At 40.5% G+C, this 25,954-nt stretch overlaps 1 long non-coding RNA gene across 1 annotated transcript in view; it reads right to left on the minus strand.

Annotated features, from left to right (window-relative positions):
* Positions 1-5,866: 5,866 nt before the first annotated feature.
* LOC129528091 (uncharacterized) overlaps positions 5,867-25,954 on the minus strand; it is a 196,854-nt gene continuing 176,766 nt past the window's right edge. The window contains exon 5 of the long non-coding RNA XR_008673288.2: positions 5,867-6,012. This is a non-coding gene — a long non-coding RNA (uncharacterized lncRNA). The remainder of the gene's footprint in view (positions 6,013-25,954) is intronic.

Raw genomic sequence — 25,954 nt, forward strand, 5'->3', positions numbered from 1 at the left:
CTACCCACTAGATGCCAATAGAACCTCCCTGCTCAGTAGTGACAATCAAAAAGGTCTCCAGATATTGCCAATGTGCCCTGGGAGCAAGGGAGCAAAATTACCCCCAGTCAAGAACCACTGGGTTACATGGGTTAACTACCTAACTGTAGTTAGAAAGTACTAGAAAGTAACAGCAATTTGGGGAGGTTAACCTGGCATCTGGGGAGAAACGTAAGGAAGAGGTTGGCTTCCAGCAACATACCAAGCCTAGTTTGAGAAAATCCCAGTGATAGGGAAGTTGTTGGTTTTATAAGAAGAGTAACGTCTAATAAAATTGTAAATTCAAAATTGTTTTCTGTTTTGTGCTGAACTGAAATTTCTCTTCTCTCTCTCTTTTTTTTTTCTTTAACCTGCAAACATCCAGTAAAATTCTATTGCATAGCAATAAGGGAATTGTAGCCTCCTCAACTTGACCCCGCTGCTGACCAGAATTCTAGCGACCAAGAGTGAAATAAGCAAGATGACCCTGGAAATTGTGGGTAGGAGCCAGAGAACAATGGAGAAGCCACACTGACTTACTTAGATGAGGATGTGAGACATGCTGTCTTTTCCCCAAATACTGCAGGAAGGTAACCACTGTGGGAGAGGAGATACATTCTCTTATTGTATCTTTCTCTTTCCCGGAAAAGTTTTTGAATATAATAGCAGGTTATCATATTTCAAATGGATTAGGCACCCTATTTTCTGTATGTATGGGAAAGGATTAGACAACCTCCTGGAACTTTTTTTTAAATTGGTAATTTTAAAGGAAGACATGAATGCTGAAACAATGAACACTCAGTACTTTTGATTTTAATTATATTTTTAAATGAATGATTGAGGTAAGGGTGGTTTTTTTTGGGTTTTTTTTTTTTTTTGAGACAGAGTTTTGCTCTTGTTGCCCAGGCTGGAGTGCAATGGCGCGATCTCGGCTCACCGCAAGCTCCGCCTCCCAGGTTCAAGCGATTCTCCTGCCTCAGCCTCCTGAGTAGCTGGGATTACAGGCATGCGTCACCACGTCCAGCTAATTTTGTATTTTTAGTAGAGACGGGGTTTCTCCATGTTGGTCAGGCTGGTCTCAAACTCCTGACCTCAGGTGATCTGCCCGCCTTGGCCTCCCAAAGTGTTGGGATTATGGACGTGAGCCACTGCACCCGGCTGAGGGAAGGTATTTTTTTTTAAAACTTATTAATTGTGGAGAAACTATAAGAATATACAAAATAAATCCTTGCATTTTTTGCACATAGTCAAATTGGGATAGTGGGGATATGGATAATGCTTTTTTTTCTGCTAATTTTTTTCAAATGTCACTAACCCTTTTTAGTAAAAAAAAAAAATATATATATATATATATAAATTATATAATAAATAGCTAGTATGTGTATACGTTAGTTAGGTGACCCCACCACAATTAAGAAATTTAAACAATGGATTCAATATAAAACAGGTAAGATTACCTTTATACAGAAGTGATTCCAACAAAGTAGGATTTCCTCAGGCTGAATGTGGGACTAGAACCTATAATGTAATCACGACTTAAACAAATGTGAAGGCCAGAAAACTGGACCCCAGCATTTCTACTGCTGTTCATGCTGAGGGAATTACTTGAGAAATAAAAGGTGCTCAGATTAGCTTGAAACATGCCATGAAGTAGGTTCATAATTCACATCAATACATAAAGACTCTGCAGAAGTCTTGCAGGAATAAGCACTTAACATTGCTTAACCCCAAATTTTCCAAGCTTACGTGTTATTCTATGGGATGTACTTTGCATAACATGACTGGTTTTAGCATCTGAAGAAAACATGAGCAAACAAGTATGAATAGAGAGATGAGAGAGGTTGGTACAGAATCAAAAAAAAAAAAAAAAAAGGAAAAACCCCCAAATTAACAAAGCGTCATCTCTCTTTAGCACCAGGTGGAGAAGACGCTGACTGATGACCATGGGTATTTGGTTTGGTTTGTAGGCACGCACCCAGGTGGAGATGACATGCCAGGCCTTTAATGACAATAGCCATTGAGATCATTCAGTTGCTCCTCTGATTCCATTCTCAGAAAACAGCATTTTGACTACAATTTGGCTTTTCATATAACTTTATTCATAGGGAGAAAAAGCAATAATGCTATTCCTGTGTGCTTGGTAATTTCCTTTTGCAAGTAATTAACTTAGCTTTCTGGCATGAGTCTCTTCTGCGCTTTATCAGCTGACTAAGTCCATCTAATCCTAACTACTTCAGAAAACTCTGGAAAAAAATCAGCTTTGTACCTGGCAAGCTAAGGATTAAGCTTAGGTTTTAATGGTTCTTCCTAGTTACTCACATTTCTTTCTAGTTCTTGCCAAAAGACATGCCTAATTTTAACATAGCTATAATCATAGCAGAAATGCAATTTATATTCTGCTTTTTTCTGTTTCCAGATTGCTACATAATTTCTGTAATGATCATTTTTAATGGCTGCATCATAGCTAATGAAAGTGATAATTTCTTAAGAATAATTTGCCAAGCCATTCTTTAATTGTTAAACTGTTAAGCTGCTTTTGACTTTTCCATAGATATATAATGAACACCTTTGCATTCTAGCCTTTTCTTTCCTTAGAATTTTGATTATTATATCAAGTGGTATAAATGTTTTCATGGTTCTTTAGATGCATTGCCAAATCATTTCTTAAATGGAGAGAAATAATTTACATGTTTAATGCCTCTCAGCACTGATTTAAATTTTGAAAATAAATGCTTAATGGAATAAAAAAATGATGTTCTTCTCATTAAAAAATAATGGATTCAACATACAGAAATTTAAAAAGAATGATTCTGTTCAAAGAAGAAATTCCAGGAATTAAGCGTTAACCTAGCTGAGAAAAAGGCGGGGTGGTAGCGCCTGCTCCCTCAAATATTTCACTCTTACCAGAGCCCAGGACAGGCGGCAAGTGGAAGGCATTCTGTTCCCCACAGCATGGACTGCTTTTGGGGAAAGATATAAAGGATAAAAGAAGCTGGGCACGGTGGCTCACGCCTATAATCCCAACACTTTGGGAGACCAAGGCGGGCAGATCACTTGAGGTCAGGAGTTTGAGACCAGCCTGGCCAACATGGCGGAACCCCATCTCTACTAAAAATACAAAAATCATGCCTGTAATCCCAGCTACTTGGGAGGCTGAGGCAGGAGAATCGCTTGAACCCGGGAGGTGGAGGTTACAGTGAGCCAAGATTGTGCCACTGCACTCCAGTCTGGATGACAGAGCAAGACTCAGTCTCAAAAATAAAAATAAAAATAAAAAATAAAGGATAAGAGAGCAAAGAGGTGAAGACGGTTTTGATAATGTCCACCTAGATCACTGAAGAATTGTTGTCCCATTTAGAGAGACAGAAAAATTTGTAGAAAAAAGCAGCTTTGCGTTGGGAAGTGATTCATCTCCTTTCAGATATTCTGAGTTCAAGTCTTGCAAGAGTGGAGTACAGGTTGTAAGAGTGAGAGATCAGAACTGCAAATGCAGGGGTAGAATCATTAGCTAAAGGTGATGATAATTGTGTCTTTGAGAGACACTTACATGAGAGAGAGGAAAAGGCAGAGAGAGATTGCAAGAAAAGAGAGCAGAGGGCAGAAGGCTGTGTTCTGTGGATATTTTCCCAGGTTCAGGGGACAGGAGGAAACAGAGTCGATGATGGAAAGGGAGGGAGAAAGGCAGTCAGGAGGAGGTAGAGAGAGGAGAGAGTTTCAAGGAGGACATGGCCAAAAAACACACCCTTCAACAAAGTGATGAAGAACTTTGGCTGGCCAGGAAAGGCTGAACTTAGCATTAAGGATCTTTGGAGAATGTGTATGGGAGAAGGGAGGTGGGAGTTGTGGGGAACAGAATCCAATTTCCAAGGAGGAAGTGCAGAAGAAAAGATGTTGTGAACACAGACTACTCAGTTATAGGTGATCGACTGCTCCAGGAAAGAATGAAGTGGAGAAAAAGTAGCAGGATCAAGCAGATGTTTAAGCAGGAAATACATATTTGAAGAAGGGACCAGGAAAGACGCTAAGAATAAAGATTCTAAACAAGTGCAGGGCGTGTTCAACATGCATAAACTCGCTGTGGTAAGAGCAAAGCTGTGTATGCAAAAATCTCTTAAAACCTGCTAATCACATGCTCTATAATAGTAGCTTTCAAACTCTGTTGACAGTAACCAAGAGTAAGAAAAACATATCTGAAACAAAAGTTTCACTCTGATATTTTCTATTGTTATTTTCCATTTGTTCATCATCTTCCTCTTCCTTGTCCTCCATCTCTCCCTTCCTCTTCTTTACTCCTCCTCTTCCTACTCCTCCTCCTGCTCTTCCTTCTGGTGGAGTCCCACTAAATACATTTCATAACCCACAATTTGGAAAACTCTGACCTACAGGGTGGCCTTAAAAGCGACATTTATTTTGGGAGAGTTGTATTACATAAATATTTCTCTACTATATGCAAAAATATTTTATCATAGCTCTTAAAATATATATAATTCTGATTCATATCAAATACCAATACACTATAATCTTCTTCTTCCTTCTACTAACAAGATTAGAAGAGCTAAATATTTCGCCAGACTCCCTTACAGCTATTCAGCTGAGGGGCCAGGTGTCCAAGTTCTGACCAATGAGACCTAAGCAACTATCTGCAGGGATTATTGGAAAGCATTTGTTTTCCTGCTGTTGCTGTTCTGTGCCTTTCCTTCCTGCCTTAAAAGTGAAAGTCATGCCTGAAATGGAAGCAGCCACATTGTGACCATGGATGAAAAGTCAAAAGAATCCCAGGGGTATTGGTCCTGACAATGTTGAACCTCTGAAATGAGGCCAACTTCACTTTGTGACACTTTCTGCATCACTAAACTTCAGGAGAAAATGGTCTTCATGTCCAAAGCACAGAGCAATTCTATATCTGGTCCTTCAGTTCACACATTTGCCTTATTTTCATTAAACTTGGAGGTCCCAGCCAGGTATGGATGAGCCTTGCGTGAAACAGAGAAGAGCAGGGCTTCACCATTGCACCTCAAAAACCAGAGAAAGCAACAGATGGAGCTTGTTTCATATTAGTTTCTATAAAATTTCATATTGGTTTCTATAAAAATAGAGGGTCTTCACTACAGTGGGCTAGTTTATTTTGAGTCTTGAGAGGATAAATTGACGGTAAGCATAGAAGACCCTAGCCCTGAGCTTTACAGCTTCCCTGGCTTTTCCTTCTCACAATTAGTAGCTTTTCAGAAACACCATCATTGGCACAAAGGGTGGCAAATGAGTTATGATGTTCAGGTTTCCCTGGGAATTCTGGCCAGGTGGTAAGTCTCAGTCTTATTAATTTGCACTTCCTGTTGCTGACCTTGTGGGGAAGGTCAGAGTCTCTCCAGGTGATAAGAACAGACAGGACTGAACCATTCTTTGGGCTTAGTGTGAGTCACTCACTGCAAATTGATCAAGTTACTGTGATACCCCTTGTGTTAGTCAGACTTCCCCAGAGAAACAAAACCAATAGGATGTGTAGATAGACAGATATGTAGATAACAGATAGATATTTGTCTTTATATATATGTATAATATTGATAGATCTATAATATAGATAGATAGATAGATAGATAGATAGATAGATAGATATGGATCAATTTATCAATCAATAGATAGATTTATTTTAAGGAATTGGCTCATGAAAGTATTGGGCCTGGGAAATCTGAATTCTGCAGGGAAGTCCAGCAGTCTAGACTCAGGGAAGAATTGCTGTTGCAACTTGAGCCTGAAGATTGTCTGGAGGCAGAACTTCTTCCTTGAGGGACCTTTTTTTTTCTTAATGTTGTCAACTGTTTGAATGAGGGCCACTCACATTTTGGGGAATAATCTGCTTTATTCAAAGTCTACTGAATCAATGCCAGGTGTGGTGATGCACACCTATAATCACAGCACATTGGGAGGTCAAGGTGGGAGGATCACTTGAGGCCAGGAGTTTGCGACCAGCCTTGGCAGCATAGCGAGATCCAATCTCTGAAAAAAAAAGAAAAAAAAAAGCCTACTGAATTAAATGTTAAACATATCTTAAAAATACCTTCACAGCAACATCTAGGCCAATGTCTAACCAAATATCTGTGTATTATAGCCAAGACAAGTTGACACGTAATGGTAACCATCACATCCTCTGATTAATAAATCACACTTCCCCTTTACTGAGCCTCTCCAAATAGGAGGACAGAGGTGTCCCTAAGGAGCTGTCTAGCTTTCCAAGTACTTTTTTCTACCTCTGTCAGCTGAATTAAGATTTTCTTCAAAGGAAAATGCAGCACTCAGATAAATTCTTTGAATTTAAGAGGTTTTGTTCAGGAACTTGGAAATAATCAGTTTATAAGTGCAGCCTAAAATATTTCTGTCTGTAATTTTAATTATCTTGAGTTTGCAGATTGTACTAAAATAGCTGGCACCTATTTTCTTCCACTTAAAATGCTCCAGAATTTCTGGCAAAAGGAATAAGCTATAGGAGAAAACAAATTTTTCATATTTTCATGCATATAGATTTTAATTTTCTTATCTGCAAATTTAGGAAGTTGGACTACATTATCTCTAAAGTCCTTTTTAAATGCAGTGTTTTTGAGTTCATAATCATAATGAGTAGAGTGAGTAGCCACTTGTCCCATGGAAGAGTAGAATGTAGGTGTGTGTAAGGTAGGGGCCTGCTAGGTATTTTGTTTTTATATATGGCAATGACTCAAGTCACCAAAGCACAGTTCTGTTCTTTTTCCTTCCTTGTCATCACTCCCCACACTCTACCATTCCATCGTGACTGCCAAGAACAAATAATCTAGGTTATCAATGGCCAGGTTCAGTGGCGACCCTGCCAAGTGTAAAACAAAATTTATTTGCATAAACAAGAAGACCTGGTTTGTGAGCATTGCCACTAGGATCTATACAAAGGGACTGGGAGGGATGAGACTGGCTCTTTTTGGACAGATGAGGGTTTGTGGAGCCTTCTAGCCTTATGGAAGGATGCAGGCACTGGACCTGCCCAATCTCAAGGAAGAGGCACCAGGAGAATCCACCCAGAGACTTTCGAAGGAAGCATTCTGGAAGATAGAGCTGGTGTGCATTTCTCATCTTGAATCCTCTGAAAAGCTGTTGTCAGCCAGTACAGCTGAGAGACAGGAAAAACATGTCTGAGATAGCCCACGTCCCCACTGTGGGGTGTGGCAAAGGCACGTGAGATTTCCATGGGCTCAGCATGAGCTATAGAAGTTGGTGAGCCCTAGAATCTGGCTGCTACCCAGGCCTATAGCTGCTGGATGACTAGAGATGGGTTCCTGGGGGCAAGGGAAGGAAGTGCATTCCTGTGGGTCTGTCCATATCTAAAAGCTATGCAGAGGGGCACATTAAGTGCACCACACATTACAGCTTGCAACAGACAAGGACAGATCGGCTGGAGGCAGCCAAAAAGCAGACCAAAAGCCAGATGCAGAACCTCCCCATCACCAATATTCAGCCAGGTTCCTGAGGCCTCTTCCTTCTCTTTCTGAGGCTGAGGCTGCCAGGAAATGATCAGAGTGAGGGCCTGTGGGAGCTTAAGAGTCAGACGGGAGGAAGGGGCAAGCAGAAACTCAGAGGGAGTGTTAAACTAGATGAAAACTGGTAGTAATAATAATAATAATAATGCCTGTACTTGACTGAATGCATACTGGAGAGAGATCCTGTTACAGTTCAGTTCAAAGGGGCTTAAAAAATGACAGGGTTGGCCTTAGCTGTCTAAATTGTCCTGAATTCGGTTTTCCTCTCTCTAGGCAGATATGAGGACTAGTCAAAGAAATGTGCACACAGACAAAAACAAAATGAGATTTATATTTGCACATCACCGCTTGGTGACTTTCCAATGCATATACGCTGCATGGAAAGTTCTAGAATGATTCTTTTAAACCCAGCATTATCTTTCAAAGAAGATATTTAAGCATGGCAAGTGTTTGCCACACTTGTTTATGCCGAGTGGTTTTATATGGACTGATTTAATCTGGCTGAATTCAGCGTTGCTTTGCTAATTTTGGTAACCTTCCCAGTGGAAAGAAGGGCTGAGACGATTGGAAAGAGTTTGGAAAAGGGGAGAGGGGGCTAGGGTGGTCATTAGTAAATCTGTCTTCAGACTGCTGGCTGTTACTTCTTAGAAGGACAATTTGACCAGAACAAAAGGTCAGGTACCTGTTGTTTTCAGGTGAGATAATGTTTATTATACATAATGCCAGCACACAGGTGGGACCCAGTAAATGATAATAGCTTCTTCTGTTATTTGCAGATGCATAATCTTTCATGGCATCATCACTGCTAGGGGACTTCTCTTAAAGTGGCTCAGCCAACTTCATACCTGAGTTCCCGGAAGAAGTTGGTCAGCAGGGGTGGCCCCATGACCTTCCAGTGTGCAAGGGCATTAGTGCATCTGGGTAGATAATCCTGTGCTTCTGACTCATTGGCCCTGTGTCTAGTTGTTTTGCCTGCATTTCTTCCCGTAGGAAATTCCTAGTATGTGCTAGTACCCAGCAAATTTACTCTGAAACATTTTTACTCCACAGGGCTTTTTTCTTCTTCATTGATTCTTGGCTTCTGATTTCAGAACTTCTGCCCCAACTAACTGGTAAATGCAGCTGGATACCATCTGGTTTATGTGCTTTCCCATCACAGATGACCTACCTCTGTGAAAATCAAGGCAGGCCACTTGATTTTCCTTTTCTTAAGGTCAGCCAGTATACGGAGAGCACAAGTGGGAAGCGTTCAGGGACTTTCTGAATCTAAATTAGCTTTCCTCAAAGGGTGGCATATGCTAAGCCCTGCAGACAGTGTTTAAGTGAAAGATAAGTCACCCTGTAGATAAAAAATATACAGAACAACTGCCATTTAATGTGCACTTGTATAGTCTCTAACGCCCCCAAGAGTCTTCTGGGATGAGGACCCCAAAGCGTGAGGGGATGAAAGAACTTGCTCAAGCCCACACAGCTGGAAAGTGGGTTTGAACCCAGTCCTGCCTGACTTCAGAGTTCACATTCTTGCCTCTGTGCCAAACTGCCTCCCAGGTGTCCTTGACCAAAGAAATAATATGCATTGGTTGAAAGGAGGGATTTTGTGTTGCTTCAAAGGGTAGAGGTGGAATCACAGGGTGAAGCCAAAGGAGGCAGATTTCAGTTCAGCGTAAGACTAGACTTTTAACCACGGGAGGTGGCCAAAACAATGGGATGAGCTATTTTGCAAGCCAGTGAGTTCTTGGCCTAGAGGGATTTGTTCAAACCCAGACAAGTGCAGATCTGTGCTACTGCCCGGAGCATTCCTGCTTCAGCTGGGAGGTTGGACTGCACAATTTTTCAGGCTCTCCCAACTCAAGAGTCTATAGTTCTGTGATTTTTAGAGGACATGTCGCAGAAAGGTGACTTCTGTTCCTCAAGCATGCCAGGTTCATCCCAGAAGCTGTTGCAGGCCCGCACTTGCTGTGAGGCCTCTGGGCTGGTTCTATCCTCTGCTGAATGTTCTCTCCCACACGATTACCCCCAGGCTAACTTTACCTCCACATCTTTTCAAAGAGGCCTACCAGACCACCCTATTTAGAATTTACCCTTTACAAAAAGTGCATCTCTGCCAGCACTCCCAATTCCTCTTCCTAGTTGTAACTTTTTTTTTTTTTGGAGCACTTATCATCACCTTTTATACTATGTAATTTACTTTGTTAATTCATTAATTGTTTATTGTGTTTCTTCCTCTGCCAGTTCTGTGGGGCCAAGGTTTTTTGTTTTTTTAAAAAATTTTGCATCCTAGTACCTAAATGGTCTGTGTGATGTTGTAGGCAATCAATAAATATTTGTTGACTAAACGATGGAACCACGCAGGGAAGTCTGAGCTCAGGCTGTGCTGACACCCAGGTAGACAATGTTGGGTAAATCACTTCACCACTCTGGTGTCAGATTCCTCTTGGCGTCTGTACATCTGTAAAAATAATTGTGTGATTTTAAAATTCAATTGGGTGAGTTGTTGCATGCCTCTTAAAAATACACCAGGTAATTTCAAATGAACACCATACAAATGTAAGAAGAAAATATGCCAGTCATCACTTTTGAACCACACTTTGGTCTTTCTGCAGCTGCGTGGATAACCTAAGCCTTTTCACACTCAGGTTCTTTGTTATTCTGAGAGCCATTTATTATTGGAAACACATCACTGAAAGATAAATCTAGTGACCAGTGCACTTCCTCTATGAACCCTTATGCTGGGGATTTTCCACTGCTTGGTTACTGCTTAGGGGAAAATTTTAGAGCAGCAGGAAAAAACATTGATGATTTGCTCCTGTTACTGGCATAAGTCATGATTGGCACCTCTAAGCACACTGGGGATATAGCAGCTAGTCTGATTGTTTGATTTCTTTTTTTAATCCACACACATTTTGTGAGTTTTACTATTATTTTCAGGTGTAGTTAGATGGCTTCACAAGAATATGGGGGAAGCATGTTATATGGGCTATGTGAAAGTATATAGTTGTTAGATAATCATAATTATTAGATAGCTAGATATTTGTCAATCTAATATATGTACAGTCATACATCACTTAACAATGGGACTGTGTTCTGAGAAATGTGTTATTAGGTGATTTTGTCATTGAGAGAACATCATAGAGTGTACTTACACAAATCTAAATGGGATAGCCTTTTGCTCTTAAGCTACAAACCCGTTCAGCATATTAGTATACTGAATACTGCAGGCAATTATAACACAGTAGTAAGAATTTGTGCATCTAAACACATCTAAACATCAAAAAGGTACAGTGAAAATACTGTATAGAAGATTTTTTAAAATTCTAGACTGTATAAGGCACTTACCATGAATGGAGCTTGCAGGACTGCAAGTTACTCTGGGTGAGTCAGTGAGTATGTGAGGAGTGAATGTGAAGGCCTAGGACAATTCTCTACACTACTATAGACTTCACATACATTGTTTTCTTAGACTAAACTGAATTTATTACTTAAGAATTGTTTTTTTTCAACGATGACTTAACCTTCGCTAAATGTAACTTTTTAACTCTATAAACTTTTTAACTTTTTGACTCTTGTAATAACACAGCTTAAAACATGAACACATTTTACAGCTACACAAAAATATTTGCCCTCTTTATATCCTCACTCTAGAAGCTTTTTTCTATTTTTATAAATTTATTTCTTCTTTTAGTTTTTAAACTTTTTTGTTAAAAATGAAGACTCAAATATACACATTAGTCTAGGCCTACACAGGGCCATGATCATCAATATCACTGTCTTCCACCCTCACATCTTGTCCCACTGGAAGGTCATCAGGGGCAATAACATGCATGGAGCTGTCATTTCCTATACTAATGCCTTCTTCTGGAATCTCTCCTGAAACACCCGTCTGAGGCTGTTTTACAGTGGGTTTTTTTTTGTAAGTAGAAGGAGTATAGTCTAAAATAACAATAAAATATAGTATAATAAATACATAAACCAGTAACATAGTCATGTATTATCATTACCAAGCATTATGTCATGGACATAATTGTGTGTGCTAGACTTTTATACCACTGGTAGCAGCACAGTAGCTTTGTTAACACAAGCTTCACCACAAACGTGTAGTTCATAATGCTATGACATTAGGATGGCTATGTCATCATTAGGCAATAAAAATTTTTTAGCTCCAGTATAATCTTATAGGACCACCATTGTATACGTGGTCCATATATGCCATTGACGTCATTCTTCGGTGCATGACTGTGCTGAATGTAGTAAAACACATACATAGATGATAAACTGAAGGAGTATTTTCCTGTAGAATAAAAGGCTTCAAGAAACTAGAAAAATAAGGACAAAATCATTCCAAAGCAAACAGAAAGAAGAAAATAAAGAGCAGAAATCAATGAAATTTAAAGCAGAAAAAGAATAGAGGAAATCAATGAATAAAAAGTTGGTGTTTTGAAGAGATCAATAAAATTGATCTAGCAAGACTGACAAAGAAAAATAGAAGACACAATTACCTACATCAGAAAGAAAATAAGGAATATTACTACAGACCCTACAAACATCAAAATAATGATAAGGGAATACTGTGAAGAAGTCTACATAGAAATTTGGCAACTTAGATAAAGTAGACCAATTCCTTGGAAAGTACAAATTACCACACTTCACCCAACATGAAAGATATAATTTGGATAGTCCATAACTATTAAGGAAATTGAATTCATAATTTCAAAACTCCCAGAAGATGAAACTCCAGAATCAGATGGTTTTACGAGAGAATTCTACCAAATGTTTAATAAAAAATTAACATCAATCCTACACAATCTCTTTCAGAAAATAGAAGAAGAGAACACTTCTCTGATGTTCCGAGCTAGGTAAACTTTAAAATTGGCTAATTTTTTAATTATTATTTGAGTGTTAAAAATTTCACCTTTCCTTAGAAATTGGTGATAAGTTTTTCTCCTTAGGTTATACTGACACTCATAGTAGAGATTCTTGATAAATATCTATTGAGTTTTTCCAGCACTTTGCCCATCTAGACATAACTACATAATAAGTGGAATCAAAGTCCTCTCTCTAGGCTGCATTACTCTTTGGTTTACTTATTTGAAAGCATCGTAATATTGCTTTTATTAATGTCATCCTTAGATACAGAAAAAAAAAATCTGCTAATAAAAAAAAAAACCCCACTATAGTTTAACTGGCCTCTCAACTAGGATTCTATGTTTTAAGATTCCTCTGTGCATCTAGAGTGCTCCAGTTGTGGCTCATAACTGTTTAAATTACCCATTTTTGTACAACAAATCTCCCCAAAACTTAGTGGCTTAAAACAATAATAATCTATTATTTCTCATGATTTTGTGAGTTGAATAAATAGTTCTAGTCTTGTGGGGGTCATTTCTGTAACTGCAGTCAGTTGGGAGCCAGGTGGGGCTTGTCAGCTGTGATACCTTCATTCTTCTCTATGTGGCCTCTCCTTATGGCTAGCTTGGGCTTCCACACAACATGATGGTTTCCAAACAGCATTCCAAGACAGCTTCATCACATGTCTGGCATTTTGGCTGGGAAACTAGACTAGTTGGAAATCAGCCATGTGTCCTCCCAAGCAAGGTACCTGGACCTCTTTACATGGTGGTTCAAAACTCCATTAAAGCAAAGGCTGCTTATTTTAAGTCTAGCCTAAACTAGAATTGATTCTGCTACATTCTGTGGGGCAAAGAAATTCACTATACCATCCCAGATTGAAGGAGGAGGGACAAATAAGCTCCATCTCTCAGTGGAAAGAAAGTATAGAATTTGTGGCTATCTCTGTAGCTCTAAATCTAAATCATTTATATTCCTCTAATCTGCAAAATACACTATTCCTTCCTAACATCCTCAAAAGGCTTATTCCATTATGGCATCAGGCTCATACTTAAGATCCAGAATGTTTTCATCTAAATCAGGTCCAGATATAAATGGGGTTCCGAAGGTGCAGTTCCCTGAGTACAGCCAATCACTGTGGCTCTTCTCTATCTAAAGATCTCTGAATTAAAAACACAAGTTCTTTTTCTTCCCAGACACTCAGCCTACAAAGATGACACAGTAATGGGTACTCCCATTCAAAAAGGGAGGAAAGGGAAGCACATAGCAGCCTCTGGCCCACAGTAATTATGAAATCCCTCTGGGGAGAGGTTGTCAGGTCTCCTACTACAGCATGGAGACTATTCCTTGATTAGGGCCCATGTCTGCTCTCTCCTTTCTCATTTGGCCCTTTGGCTGATTTTTCCCAATCTACTGTTAACAGCTGAGTAACCTTCTCTGCCTGGTTTCTGCTTTTGTAAAGTTTAGAGCCTGGAAGCCTCATTTTATTTTGTACTTTTCTGTCCCTTTTAGTCAAAACTGGTGAGGCTTTTACCAATAAAATTATCTTTAAAATGTTGTATATTTTCTATTCATCAAATAGCAAATTGACTTTATTAAATAAACATCACACCTGGCCGGGAGCAGTGGCTCATGCCTGTAATCCTAGCACTTTGAGAGGCAGAGGCAGGCGGATCACTTGAGGTCAGGAGTTCGAGACCAGCCTGGCCAACATGTTAAAACCCCGTTTCTACTAAAAATACAAAAAATAGCCGGGCGTGGTGGCTCATGCCTGTAGTCCCAGCTGCTTGGGAGGCTGAGGCAGGAGAATCGCTTGAACCCGCGAGACAGAGGTTGCAGTGAGCTGAGATGGCACCACTGCACCCCAGCCTGGGTGACAGAGCAAGACTCTGTCTCAAAAAAAAAAAAATCACACCTATAAACATCTTCAAAATAGACATTTCTCCTCCTTTGAACCGCAAGTCAGGGTGCTGTGGGGAGATGCTCTTAAGGATCTTACATTTTTCTGAAGTCTTATCAAAGGGTTGCACAATCACAAGTCAAGGCCTTATAACCTTGATTCAATCTTTACTCTGAGACTATTTTAGTGTCAGCATCATGTATTTAATCTTTACCCTGAGACCATTCCTTATTTTGGGAACTTTTTTCCTCATGGAGATGCAATGAGAATCAGTTTTATTTTCCAAACTAGTACGTCCAGGGATGGAAACATTTTCTCTCAATTCTGTTTTAAAAAGGAATAATTTCTTCTTTGGCTCATTTCTGTTTTCCCATGCTTCATTATAGGTGGCTAAAATAAGCTGACTTTCACTTTTGACACTTTGCCTCAAAATTTTCTTGGCCAGATCCATAAATTCATTGATGTGTTTTCTATCTTCCAGGTAACCACAGGCAACAATGTTGCCAAACAATTCTAGCACTACATAAATTTTGCTTTCTCCAGCTTCTGATAGCAAATACTGTTTTTCCAACCTCCACTAGTAGTCTCCTTGCCATCCTACCAACTTCTGCCTACTCTACATGATCTGAAATTGATGCCACATGTTTTAGTTTTAGTTTTTGTTTGTTCGTTTGTTTTGGTTTGGTTTTGAGACGGAGTCTCTCTTTGTCACCCAAGCTGGAGTGCAGTGGCACGATCTCGGCTCACTGCAACCTCTGCCTTCTGAGTACAAGCGATTAACCTGCCTCAGCCTCCAAGTAGAGTAGCTGGGACCACAGGCACTCACCACCACGCCTGGCTATTTTTTGTATTTTTATTAGAGATGGAGTTTCACCATGTTGGCCAGGCCGGTCTCAAACTCCTAATCTTGAATGATCCCCCGACCTTGGCCTCCCAAAGTGCTGGGATTACAGGCATGAGCCACCACACCTGGCCTGCTTTAGGTTTTTGTTACATCAGCGTTGCACTTCTAGTTACCAACTTCTGCATCAGTTATATTTGCTGTATAACAAAAGACCCTGAGGCTTAATGTCTTTTTTAAAAAGCTATATATATATATTGTTTCTCAGGATTTAGTGAGTTGAAAGAGTGATCTTCCACTGGTCTCACTTACTCAGTTATGAGACTGTGTTGATCTAGCAGTTGATCTAAGGCTGCTGGCCAAGATGCCTTAGTTCTCACATGGCTGTTCCACATGGCTAACAGGGGTTCCTTCACACAGTGGTCTCAAGGCTACGTTTCAAGATGGCTCCATTCACATATCTAGCATTTTGTTCAGGATGGCTAACATCGTAACATTAGCCAGGCATCTAACTTTCCCTATGTTCTCTCCAGCAAAGTAACTTTACATTGTAGCTGAAGGCTACAGCAGAACAAAGGTAGAAGTTGCCAAATTTCTTAAAGCCTGGGCCTATAACTAGCACAGAATCACTTCTGCTGTATTTTTTGGTCAAAGAAGGTCATAGGGCCAACCCGGATATGAGGGGAGAGGAAAACAGATGCTACCTTTTAATAGGAAGCGTGGCTAGAATTGGTGGTCATTTTTAATCCACCAATGACCTGGCAATGACTTCAAGGATATGTAAGATCCTTCAGCATTTCTTGGTTTTCACATTTTGTTTCATATTAGAAATGTTTACTTTCCACAGAATACTTAATAGTTCTTTAGGAGAAAAGATTGGAAGAAGAATCATTTGCGTTTCTCTCTTAGCACCTTACACAGAGTGTGCCACTAAATATATAATTTCTGAATGAATCTTGGCTGAATGAAATATTCAGTCTGAATTTTGTAATATGTGTATACTATTGTATTATAATTCCATGTGAAATGGATTTTGATTCATGGTAAACTTGCCAAATCTAATTAACTATTTGATTAATCAACAGCAGTGAATCCCCTAACTGCTGGTTTGACAGCAATTTTACTACAAGTAGAACCTTCTTAGTCAAATGAAGCTTTTCATAAACAGTCCTTCTCTCAGGCAACAGTTCTTAACTCTTAATGCACAATAGAATCATCCGGGATGCTTTTAAAACATATTATCCCAGAGCACTTTCACCTAGACTAATTAAATCAGAATCCCTAAGTGCATTAGGATTATCTCTAGGTGATTCTCATGTGAACCCGGGGCTGTGAACCACTTTTCTGGAGCTAAGGCTTTGAAATTGCATCTTGCATTTCAGGGAGGTAAGTTTAGCCCTTCCTCACCCAGCTTCAACCACAGCAGTCCAGCTTTTTTGCCTAATATACATATTCACAGCCTGTGAACAATTGAGGTCACCAAATGAATTTAATGCTAAGAAAAAGTTGAAAACACTAGGGTGTTGTGATAGCCTAGGACTCTTGGCTTTGTGAAATAGAACAAATAATCATTGAAATATTTTTCTTGGCATTTATACAACTGGTCTACATGAACAACTTTGAGGTTGTGACTGTTTAATAGGAGGCAAGATCTGCCTTCCAACATCTCCAGGGTGTTTGTTTATGCACAGCCTTCTAATCATGTTGCAGATCTGAAGCTTGTTGGTCATCTTTATTTACCCAAAGGTTACATAGGGCCTAGTGTCTGTGTATTGCAGATCAAGATAACCTTTTCCTGTTTCTGCAGGAAGTACTTTGCAAGGCTCAATTTCTGACTAACCCCTAAAGCTCACTTTTCAAAGGAAAAGATACCAACTCATTTTCCTTGAACTCTGCAGAGCTAGTTCTTGTGGGGAATTTTTACGCTATAGGAAAGGGTAAGAATTGGTATGGAGAACATTTTCAAGAAAAATTATTTCTCTAAGGGCTAAACAACGCTTTTAGTAATCAAATAAGATCAAGGTCAGAATGCTTTGTTATTTGAACACTTCCTCAGTTCAAAGGGTCAGATGTAATTATTTCCTGCCCTTGCAGCTCAGGTAAGTCAGTTCTGAAGATAAACCTCTACAATTTAGCAAGCCAGGTTCCTCAGGTAAAGAGCTTATTAACAACACCCACATAGGTCTTCACTTCAGGGATCTAGAAAACAATTGCTGGTCCTGTTCACATTTCCTCATCTCTCTGTTTCTTCAGTTCTTGCAATCTGGATTCTGCTCACATCATTCCATTCCAAATTCTCTGGCAAACGTTGCCAAACCAAGGAGCAGTTTATGGTCCTTAGCTGGCTGTGCTCCTCAGCTGTGTTTAACCAAGTGTCTCTTCTCCAAATTCTTTACTTCCTTGACTTCTCTGACAGTACACTCTCTGGTTCTCTTTGACCATTCATTCTGTCCTGTCCTTAAATTTGAGGAATATTCAAGTGTTCATGTTTGGATCTACTCATTGTGTGTCACCCTTTCTCACTGATTTCATGCATGCTCTTTGTGTTAACGAATAACAACTACTGATGATTCCTATATCTCTTTCCCAGGCCACAAGTTTCCCTACATTTGAGTTTAAACATGACATACTCTTGTCCTTAACAAATGTTTTCCAAAACACAGCCACTGAGCCAGTGTGAATTGGTATGAAAGAGCTTCTAGCAACATTCACATGTGCTGTAGCTCTCCTCCACCATGCCTGATGCTGATTTCTAACCGTCAGTCAATATACTTCCTTTCCTCAGATAAGTTTATTTCAGGAGCATGGGGGCTTTTGCATGTCATTTCCTCCTTCCCCTGTCTCTGTGCCTCAGTCAGGTATCACTGCAGCATCAATCAATACAGTGTGTGATTTGGAAGCTTGCCCCACCAAAGGAGAGATTTACAGTAAAATTTACTAGTCTACCCTTTCTAGCCAATTAGATATACTTTGCAGGGTATCCTCTGAGTGTCTGTTTCTTAGAATTGGCATCCAATCTTTGATTTCTTGTTTTTTATATGCAAGAAGATGTTTTAAGAAGGCATCCTTTTATTTTGCTCTGTCCTTCTGTCTTCATATTGCCACACATTCTCCACGCCATTTCCATAATCTTATTTATTTGAAGAAACTCGACCTTTCATCATGGACATTTTGGTAGATCTTCCCTGTGCCATGTTAACCTAGGGCCCTGGAGAAAGGGCAGTGAGCTACACTGTAGACCTTGGCAGTCCACTGCACAGCACTGTTTCAACAGTAATTAATGTCCCCTGCAGGACCCCTGTTACAGAAACATTTTGACTCTCTTCTCTTGCACAGGCCTAAATGATGCTTACAGGCTCCCTTGAGAAGCTCAAATTGATAGAAAGCACAGCCATACATTCTGTAACTTCCTGCTTTAGACATGTAGCTAGGGTTTTATCTTTACTGCACTTTGGAGACACTCTTGACTCTTGCCTATAAAAGACCCTTGGGTGTCAGCTCACTTCTGGTTAAGACTATTCTTAACCTTGATAAAGTTGCTGTTGTGACGATTTGAGGTGGTACTCTGTAAGGCAGTCTCCAGGTCTGTCTTATTCACTGCCCTATTGCTAGTACCTAGCACATGATATGTAGGGGCTCACTAAACATTTGTTGGAGAGAAAAAAAACATGAATGGCTATATCCTTATACTTCTCAGCTAATAACTTAGGTCCCCTTTTCTCACAAAGGCTGAGGCAGATGTGATGCATTCCTTAGGCCACCAGAATGTGGGTTTGAGGATTCATCTTGAAACCAAACAAATTTTGATAATTACAGAGCAAGTAGAGCTGCTTACATTTTGCTCTGTTGTGTCAAAGGTCACTTAGTCCCTAAGTCTTTCAAAGAAAAGCCTGGACAAGTTACTGAGCATGACCTCCTGGGCTGGTTGCCCAATAAATTTGCTTTAGCATTAGGTTATCCTGTAGTTTAGCAAAAGGGAGTAATCCAAGAATAGACGCTAAAAGCCTTTTGATGGGAATAGGAAATAGGGAATCTGATTTCAGGTAAGCCTATGGGAATTTCCTATAGCAAGTTAGGTCCTAGGAGTGACACATCATGGTGGGCATTTTGCCCAGGCTTTTCAGATTGCCTTGTAAAAAGTCTCAGGAGGCTAAACTCAGTTATCAGCCTCTGCAACCATAAAATTTCAGGGACACATTTCCCTCATCAAGCACCCTTCCAAGGACACTGGTGAGCATAACAAGGTCTCCCTTCAATGAGTAATCAATACCACTGCATTTGGATCACAAAGAACTCAGACAGTTGCTCTTTTCAAATCTTTGTTTGCAGCACATAACTCTTCACCACCTGCAAGTCTCTATCTTTATATTAAAATGGCTAAAACCTACACACTCTACACCAGAATTTTCCAATGGAATTTTCTGTACTAATAGAAATATTCTATTCTGCACTGTCCAAAATACTAACCACTAGCTCTATGTGCTACTGAGCACTTGAAACATGGCTACTGTAACTGAGGAACTGCATTTTAATTGGATTTCATTTTTTGCTTACTTTTACTTTAGTTTCAGGGGTACATGTGCAGGTTGGTTATATAGGCAAATTGTGTCTCATGGGAGTTTGGTGTACAGATGATTTTGTCACCCAGATAATGAGCATGGAACCTGACAAGTAGTTTTTTTATCCTCATCCTCCTCCCACTCTCCACCCTCAAGTAGCCCTGGGTGTCTCTTGTTCCCTTGTTTGTGTCCATATGTACTCAGTGTTTAACTCCCCCTAATAAGTGAAAACATGTGGTGTGTGGTTTTCTCTTCCTGTGTTAGTTCACTTAGGAAAGTGACTTCCAGTTCTAGCCATGTTCCTGCAAAGGATAGTATCTCATTCTTTTTCATGGCTGCATAGTATTCTGTGGTGCATATGTACATTTTCTTTATCCAGTTTACTGTTAAGAGTATGAATGTTGATTCTATTTCTTTGCTGTCATGAATAGTGCTGTGATGAAGACACATGTGCATGTGTCTTTATGGTAGCACAATTTATATTCCTTAGGTTATATACCCAATAATGGGATTGCTGGGTCAAATGGTAGTTCTGTTTTTTTTTTGTTTTTTGTTTTGTTGTAGTTGTTGTTGTTGTTGTTGTTGTTTTTTGAGACAGAGTCTCACTCTGTCACCAGGCTGGACTGCAGTGGCACAATCTCAGCTCATTGCAACCTCCGCCTCCCAGGTTCAAGCGATTCTCCTGCTTCAGCTTCCCGAGTAGCTGGGACTACAAGTGCGCACCACCATGCCCAGCTAATTTTTGTATTTTTTGTAGAGACCATGTTTCACCATGTTGGCCAGGATCGTCTCAATCTCTTGACCTCGTGATCTGCCCGCCTCGGCCTCCCAAAGTGCTGGGATTACAGGCGTGAGCCACCACGCCCAGCCTCTGTTTTAAGTTCTTTGAGAAACTGCCGAACTGCTTTCCACAGTGGCTAAACTAATTTAAATTCCCACCAGCAGTGTATAGGTGTTCCCTTTTCTCCACAACCTTGCCAGCATCTGTTATTTTTTGACTTTTTAATAACGGCCATTCTGACTAGGATGGGATGGTATCTCACTGTGGTTTTGACTTGCATTTCTCTAATGATTAGAGATGTTGAGCATTTTTTCATTTGCTTGTTGGCAGCATGTATGTCTTCTTTTGAATATTGTCTGTTGATGTCCTTTGCCCTCTTTTTAATGGGGTCGTTTGTTTTTCACGTGTTAATTTGTTTAAGTTCCTTATAGTGAATTTCATTTTGATTCATTTAAGTTCTCACATGCTATTAGTGGATACTACTGGACAGCTCAGCTTTACACAATTGAAATATATATAAACACAAAAGAGAACAAGTGAAGTAATACTTTAAGTATTCTAAAATTATAAAAATAATATATTGTCAATAAAGATAAATTTAAAAATAGACACATGTAAGAGGGAAATGCTAAAAACACTCCTATCTCAACATCTAAATGTAAGCACTATTGACATTGTGACATATGCTGTTTCAGTTATTTCTCTTCCATTGTATGTTAGAAGCGCAAATAGTGCAAGACAGCCAATATATCTTCAGATACTGAGAACATGAAACCCCCAGATGAACTCGGTTTAAATGGGTTATAATAGGTATGCCAGGATCTGCCCCCTGCACAGATGACAGGCCAGGTGGCTGCCCTGTGGGGTGAATGACCACTCATGTCTGCACATAAATCATTTCCCCATAAACTATCTTGATGCCCTATGTTCCCGTAGTATTTAGAATGGTGTACTTCTGTTAAAAGCTAAATATTATGTGCAGCACTTCACATTTCAGCTTTTAGCATTTTATGGGGGCACTATCTAGACTGTCAAACCGAAGGCTGGAGCATTTAAGGAGGCCTAGGCAGCTAATGGGCAGTGTTTGGCCACTGGCACAAACAAGGAAAGAACACCTACTAGGGAGAGCATGGGGAGACCCATCTTCATATTTTAGTCTAGGACAGGGTCATACATACTACAAAAGTTCATTCATTCATTCATTCACATATCCATTCAACAAGTAATTTGTAAGTACCTATTCTATGTCAGGATCTTTGAGAGGGGAATGAATATATTGGAACTGTGGAGGCCAAGGGAAAATCTCCTTTTATCCGCTGTGGGTTCACTGAAAATCAACTGACAAAAGACAGATTAATAGGAGAAAAGGTATACAGATTTATTTGATTATAGTTTTACACGGAGCCTTCAGAATAAAGACCCAAAGATATGGGGAAACTGCCCATTTTTAGGCTTAGGTTCAATGAAGTATGGACAGCCATGGAGAAAAATGACTGGGCAGAAAGGATATGATCTAATGTTAATAGACTGAGTAGGAAAGTCCAGCAAGGTCTGCCTGTTTAAATTCCTCTTAGCTTCTCTGGGCAGTATTCCTTCCTTCTGGGTATGCGGCAGGACCCTCTTGAAATGGGGGTCTTATGACCTACAATCAAACAAGATAAGTCAGATCATTTTTTAAAAATTTTTAAAAATTAAACTTAAGACTGGTTAGATTTTGGCTGTGTCTCTTTAGCAGCTTAAGCAGCAAATGAAATTCCTCCTGGAAGAAGTATTCATTCTTTATCCTGCCACCAGCTTACAGTGAGCCCAGGCTGGAGTGCAGTGGTGTGATCTCAGCTCACAGCAGCCTCAACCTCTAGGGCTCAAGCGATCCTTCCACCTCAGCCTCCCTTGTAACAGGGACCACAAACCCACAGCACCACACCCAGCTAATTTTTGTATTTTTAGTAGAGACAGGGTTTCACCATGTTGGCCGGGCTGGCCTTGAACTGCTGGGCTCAAGTGATCTGCCTCGGCCTTCCAAAGTGCTGGGATTACAGGCATGAGCCACCACCATGCCTGGCCTAGACGATTTTTTTTTTATGGCCAGTTTTTACACAAAAAGGCTGGGGGGAAGTTAGAGTAATATTTTTAGGTTTTATGGCTGGCTTTGGGGAAAAGGGGTTCTGGTTTCTACAATCCGCCTTGGGGAAGATGGATTCTAGTTTCTGTGTCTGGTCTTGGGGGAGGATGAGGGGCCACAGACGGGAGGGCAGGAAAATGTCAGAGAAAATCTTTTAGTCTGGGGGATGCTTTAGAGGCCTTCATCTGGGGGTATCATTTTCTGATCCCCAACAGGACAGAATCATAGTCTCTCCCTTGGGAATTTTTCAATCAAATATGCAGACAGACAATAAACAGGGGAAAAAATTTTAAACTATTCAATTACAAGTTGAGAAAAGTGCTATGAAAGAAACAAAATGTAGAAATGAGAGTAAAGGAGAAGAGGGACAGGATGGGTCAGGTCATCAGAGAAGGCTTCTTGGAGACAGGACCTTTAAAGAGAGACACGAAGGCTGAGAAGAAGCTTGTTCTGTTGTGCATGTGTGCATGCGTGTCCATGTGCAATCAAGACTGAAGGCACATGGGCTGAGGGTTTTTTCTTAAGTTTCCCCCAACAGTTGGCTATGGCCTCAAGTGCAAATTAACGGGGTGCCAAAAAACTCCAGCATCCAGATAAATAATACTTTAATGCAATATTTTAAAATCAAAATTAATGCAAAAAATTCCATCATAGACAAAAATATTCTAATTGTAACTAAAGACACTATCCATTGCAGTGAACACCCTTGTCTGGGCTCCAGTGGACCTGGGGTGTTCTCTGGTTGTGCAACATGGTGAGTCAATGCACACAGGAAAGCACATGTTCATAGGGAGGAAGAGAATTCTGGCTGGAGAAAACACGCAAAGGCCTGGTGGGGCAGAGCTTGCAGCATAGTGAATGATGGAAAGGTGACTTGACTGGAAGTTGAATTAGTAAGCAGGTGGTAGATCATGCAGGCCTGCAGGCCACATAAGGACTTCAGTGTTACTTCTGAGGGAAACGGAACAATCATGCAAAGTTATAATCAGGAGGGCGATGTGATCCTAGTCGCTAAGAATACAGCACTGAACACACTCTGAGAATGTCCTCGTCCTAAAGGAGCTTCTGTTGTAGTGGGAACTGAAACCAAAGGAAAGGAAAACTGAGTTTAGAGAAATTGTGGAGAATTCAGTGGTGCCCTTGAGGGTACTGGAGGACTCTGTGAGGCAGATGATGTCAGACAGGGTATGGCTTTTCCCATGAGCCCCAGTATCAGTCTACCCTGCCAGGAAAAGGCTTTACCTGGTTCTGGCTCCACTTTGTCTGAATCTTTCTTTGCAAACTGTTGACTTGTTTCCTAACCTGATAAGCATTGTGTTCCTGCCAGACAAATCAGTTAGCTAATTGTCTAATTACATCTGAAGGCATTCTTCTAGTATTGCCATTCCTTTCTTTCCTAGTTCAGATTATTAAGGGCTGCAAATTTCAAGCTACCGAAAGTCAAAACTCACTCTAAGCTAGTAGCAGGATAAAGAATGAGTACTTCTTCCATTTCATTTGCTGCCTAAGCTGCTAAAGAGACACAGCCAAAATCTCACCAGTCTTAAGTTTACTCTCAACTGATGTAGAGAAGCCTCAGGAATTCACTTGGCCTGTGCCCCATTCAGCCACAGACCAGCCGCTCATCCTCATTCTTGTGACTGGCCATCACCACTCCTGGTAACACAGTGCAAAACTGAAGGGGGTGCTTAGAATGAACTTCCAAAGGGAAAAGGACAGGATGTCCAGTTCATTTTCCTTTTTAGATGTAATTCCTAGAAATGAATTGGACAGTTCCAAGTTCAAGGAGGTCCAGCTGGGAGCCAGAGGGCTGTGGGCCAGGATGCCACCCACTGATTAAAGTCAGAGACCAGGCCAGGCATGGTGGCTCACGCCTGTAATCCCAATGCTTTAGGAGGCTGAGGTGGGAGGATCTCTTGAGGCTAGGAGTTTGAGACCAGCCTGAGCAACATAGCGAGACAGACATCTCTACAAAAAGTTTAAAAATTAGCTGGGTGTGGTGGCATGTTCCTGTAGTCTCAGCTATGTGGGAGGCTGAGGCAGGAGGATCACTTAAGCCTGGGAGTTCAAGGCTGCAGTGAGTGGATTGTGCCACTGCACTCCAGCCTGGGTGACAGAGTGAGACACTGTCTCTAAAATAAAATTTTAAAAAAACAAAATAATAAATAAAAGAAACCAGGCAGCACACTGACCAGTACTAGAATCTGGTCCAAAGACAAAAGGACACAGATGAGAGGGGTTGATGGGGAAGCAGGAGAGGGATTTGGGGAGCGGTTGGGATTCAGGCTAGGGCTGTAGTTCAGGAGGGAGACAAGCATGAGAGAGGATGTGTGAGGAGATGGGAATCAAGACTGAAGGCACATGGGCTGAGGGTTTTTTCTTAAGTTTCCCTCAACATTTGGGTATGGCCTCAAGTGCAAATTAACAGGGTGCCAAAAAAACTCCATCATCGAGATAAATAATATTTTAATGCAATATTTTAAAATCAAAATTAATGCAAAAAAAAATCCATGACAGACAAAATATTCTAATTGTAACTAAAGACAGTATCTATTGCAGTGAACACCCTTGTCTGGGCTCCAGTGGACCTGGGGTGTTCTCTGGTTGTGCGACATGGTAAGTTGCTCCACCTTTCTGTCTCTCAATTTACAGAGAAACAAACTGAATGCCAGAGAAGTGCTCATTCTTTTAAGGAGCCATTCATTAAATCAGATTCTCTTGCGGTGGGAGGAGGGGTGCGTGCTGGACATCAGTAGTTTTAAAAATTCTGTCCAGTAAATCTAATGCGCACCAGAGTTAAAAAGAATTAGGAAATGATGAACTGGCTCGCAAGAGTAATTCCAACTGAAGTGTAAGTGGTTAAGAGTAGATTCCTTTATTTCTCCTGCCACACATTGTCAGCACATTGACAGTAATACTGTTGGTTGAGGGCAGCATGACACCAGCGCTGGTCACGGGAAAGGATAAAGCAATGTTTATTGAGTGCCTACTTCCTCCCAGTCAGCATGTTGGGTGCTTTTTCATTTGGTTTAATTCCCATGATGATCAGATGAGGTTGGTATAATCACCTCCACTGAAGAGATGAGAAAGCCAATGCCTTTATATAAAGAAGCCTTTCATGAAAACCTTTAAATAGCATCACAAAGCAGAATCATCCCAGGGAGCATTGGACCTACCTGCTCATTCTACGGACCCTACAGAACTGCCCACATGTTTGCCCTCACAATGAACATTCAGCACCACCTAAATACAGCTCTCTGGTTAAATAACTGGGGAGTCACACATTCTCCAGCAGCTTCCAAGTGATTGGGGCAGAATGAGGGAAAACAGAGGTTGAACTGGCTCTGAGGTCTGTTGAGAATATGACTACGCCTGGTATGAGGAGGCCCATT

This window comes from Gorilla gorilla, chromosome 19 (genome assembly GCF_029281585.2).
Source record: "Gorilla gorilla gorilla isolate KB3781 chromosome 19, NHGRI_mGorGor1-v2.1_pri, whole genome shotgun sequence".
Lineage (NCBI taxonomy): Eukaryota > Metazoa > Chordata > Mammalia > Primates > Hominidae > Gorilla > Gorilla gorilla.